This window comes from Periophthalmus magnuspinnatus, chromosome 21 (assembly GCF_009829125.3).
Source record: "Periophthalmus magnuspinnatus isolate fPerMag1 chromosome 21, fPerMag1.2.pri, whole genome shotgun sequence".
Classification (NCBI taxonomy): Eukaryota; Metazoa; Chordata; class Actinopteri; order Gobiiformes; family Gobiidae; genus Periophthalmus; species Periophthalmus magnuspinnatus.
In genome coordinates, this window is record NC_047146.1 from 6,172,782 (window position 1) to 6,176,731 (window position 3,950).

Sequence of the window (3,950 nt, forward strand, 5' to 3'; positions counted from 1 at the left end):
CATGGAAGATATATGGACACGTGGAGATGACATACGGCCTCAAAAACCGCCTTAAGAAGATAAAAGCTCGGACGGACGTATGTACGTGTTGAAAAGGGTGATTTTAAAAAGGCAAATGAACGTCAGAGGTGTTGATGTGCGAATGACGGTTTAAAATAAAGTCTCAGTCTCTCGGTGATGTTTCAGAGCTTCGGCCCTTGAGTCATGGTTCCACTTAGAAATGTGTCACCAGCCACTTAGAGTCCTGGCCCTGCAGCCGCGCACACGCTCGTTTAAGTGTGCTTCACGTTTCAGCTTGTTATATTCACTTACAAAGAGAACACTGGAACTTGTGTCTCATTTGGCTGAAGTGCGTCTCACGTCCAGAACCGGGATACGACGGGACCTGAAAGGACATGAGTGGACCTTTAAGAGATTGACACAGCGGTACTGTCTGAGGTCTGGAAATGACAAAAATGGTATTTAAAAAAGACATATTTTTAGATATTTTAGTTCATCTGCAAATCTACTTCATTTTTAGGACACGAGTGGACCTTTTAGAGATGAAAAAGGCGGTACTGTTTGCGGATTTGAAAGGCGCTGCTTCTTAAAATGACAAAAGCGGATGAAAAATGAAAAAAAATCGTGAAATGATTCTTGATATATTTCATTTTTTATCAGTTTTATTTTGCAGTAAATATGTTTGAATATGAACAAAATGCGATGCTTGCCATTGTTTTTGCTTTTGGCGACAGTAGCTCCATTTATCCGAAAACTGGAGATCTGATTCCCGCTCACAACGTAAAAAAAAACATCATTGCGAGAGCGGCCAGACAAATCAGGCACCTTCCTTCCCCAAGGTTACTGCACTAGCATTAGCAACAGGTTTGATTGACAGCGTTGCTAAGCGCTGGCAGGAGGTGTAACCCTCAACAGCCTCGCTTCCGATTGGCTTTTTGGTTGCTGTGATACTCCCAGTCGGAATTCCTGTCAATCAAACCCGTTGCTAAGGGTAGCGGGAGTGACCTCAGGGAAAGAAGGCGCCTGATTTGTCTGTTATTAATGTTCATATCTTGATTTACAGACACAATAGCTAAATAAAAACACCAGGATCATGTAGAGCGGGTTAATACAAACATTTAAGACCAAAATGACGAGTCTGACAGCAGCAGGTACAGAGAGAGAATGGAGTGAACTGGAGCCGGAAGTGCGCACATGATCACTTCCTGTTTGGAACGCAGCGGCTAGAGGTTAGCTACGTCCATTTATCAGATTAAACATCACAAATCCTACATTACAACTGAAAATCCAAAACACCAAACATCTATCGAGATACATCCGCAAAAAAACAACGATGTGAAAAAGTCAACAAAAAGCCCCACAGGTAAACACATGTACAGTCCATCTTTGGTCCAGATTAAAATGAATTCCTGCACTGGCCCATTACTGACTATTATTCAAACTTAACATTCTTAATAGAGGAAAAACGTATTTGGAAACAAGCTGTTTTCCCACATGGCATAAGTTTGTTTTATGTCCCATTGACTTCCTCAGCCTGCTCCGTGTCAGTTAAAAAGAGCTTCAGAATGACCATGGCCAACAAACAAAATGTGCGATCGCGTGTTTTCAGCAAATATTTGGAAGAGTATAACAATCTGCTGGACCTGCCGCTCTGATGTGCGCAGCATCTGGCTTTAACATGCTTTTGTTTTACACGCGGCTTTTGATATGGCGAGCTCTTACGCCGTGTCACTTTTCAATTCAAGTTTATTTATAAAGCACATTTAACACCACTCCAGCTGACCAAAGCGCTTCAGGGAAAAGTCAACACAAAACAAACACACACATAACACGATACAAAGGAAAAGAACAAGAAAAACACCTGTACGTCCTGTCTAGTGTTAAATGCCAGGGAGGAGAGGTGGATTTTCAGTCTAGTCTTAAACTGTGTTAAAGCCTAAGAGGATCTGACAGGCAGAGGGCGCTGTTCCAGAGTCTGAGAGCTCTGTCACCTCTGGTCTTGAGCCTGGCCCAGCTGACCTCAGGGCTCTGGGTGGAGTGTAGGGCTGCAGGAACTTTCTCAGATTAAGAGGACCCATAGAGCACAGATAGGACCCATAGAGCACAGATAGGACCCATAGAGTGAAGATGGGACCCATAAAGCGTAGATAGGACCCACAGAGCACAGATAGGACCCATAGAGAGAAGATGGGACCCATAGAGTGAAGATAGGACCCATAGAGCACAGAGGGGACCCAACAAGTGCAAATAGGACCCATAGAGCACAGATAGGACCAATAGAATGCAGATAAGACCCATAGAGTGAAGATAGGACCTATAGAGCGCAGATAAGACCCATAGAGTGAAGATAGGATCCATAGAGTGAAGATAGGACCCATAGAATGCAGATAAGACCCATAGAGTGAAGATAAGACCCATTGAGTGCAAATAGGACCCATAGAGTGAAGATAAGACCCATAGAGCGCAGATAGGACCCAACAAGTGCAAATAGGACCCATAGAGCACAGATAGGACCTATAGAGAGCAGATAGGATCCATAGAGTGAGCACATTTAAACACGTGAATTGAGCCGATGTGACACAGGAGCCAGAGCAGGTTACACAGCACAGGCCTGATCTGTCTTGTCTCTCGATTCTTGTCAACAGACGAGATTTTAGTTTTTTCTCAAGTCCCTTCGCATGTTCCTGCATTAGACACATGCAATGCTGTTCAACATAGATACCAGCTGAAATTTATTATCGTTTTATCTCAAAAGGAGTCACGAAATGTGTCTGCGTTACGCACATGTGCAAGAGTTTCAACACTTACAGCGAATGACCTTGACCCTACACGCCTCACACATGAACAAGAAGAAGAAAACGTGTGACTGTTCATGCTGTATTTAAAGAGTCCGTATTACACTATTGTCTGATCTTCTTGTCACAAACAGACCTGGAGTTGTGGTTTTTTTTAGCTCATTCACGCACGTTTAACACACAAACCCTGCATATTTAGGCTTAGTTCTTCTCTCAAACTGGCAACACTCTGTTCCACCTCGTGATGTCAACTCCAATACACCTTCCGTACAATAATTTGGATGATTTCAGCTCTGGAATCGCCAATTTTTTTACTGAACTAAAGGTAAAAGGAGCTGTTAAAGTGTTACTCAAACACGTGTGAATGAAACAAAACACAACTCCGGGTCTGTTTTTGAGGAGGTAACGGCATTACAACACGGCGTAAACCTCAACAAGAGTCAAGTTTTGCGTAATGCACGACCTTGAAGCATAAAGAACCTCCACGAAAGCTATCATTAGAGCTCATAAATGACCACGATCCAACAACACTGCTGTCCATCGTGGGTCAAACGGGTTTTTTGGTTCACCTGATCGTGTTCTTTTCCATTTCGCCTCCTTCCAAATGTAATGTCCCAGTTATAGTTTTGGCTCTGTGTTTTTTGGCGCTGTTGTTTTTATTTTATTGTTAATAAAACACAACACAATCGGATCCGTGTTTTCCCGTTTCGTTTCGCTTCCACAAACTGTCCTGACTCTTTGACATTTCGCCCCCTTCGCCCCTCACCCGCCGCTCCCCACCCACCAAGCTTCTTATGTCAGAAAGGGACCAGTTGTTTTTAAGTAAACTAAATCCGCTAACAGTTTTATAACCCTGGCCTCGTAAACCCAGCGTTTGGTCAGTGTCTCCTGATGGGCTGAGCAGAGCCGTCCGAAAACCTGGAATTCCCATTTGCGACGGTGGAGCGTGTCGGCGCGTCAGCTGCTGTGTTTGACTCCGTTTGGGAAAAAAGCCATTTCATAATATACGAGGGCTTTTGTCACTATCCACATGTGACCGCTATCCTTACAGGGCTGCGTCGTTCTGGTGGTTTCTATGTTACAACAAAAATGGAGTGACTACAGCAGAGGGGAGGTGAGAGAGGGAGGGAGGGAGGGAGGGAGGAGAGAGAGGAT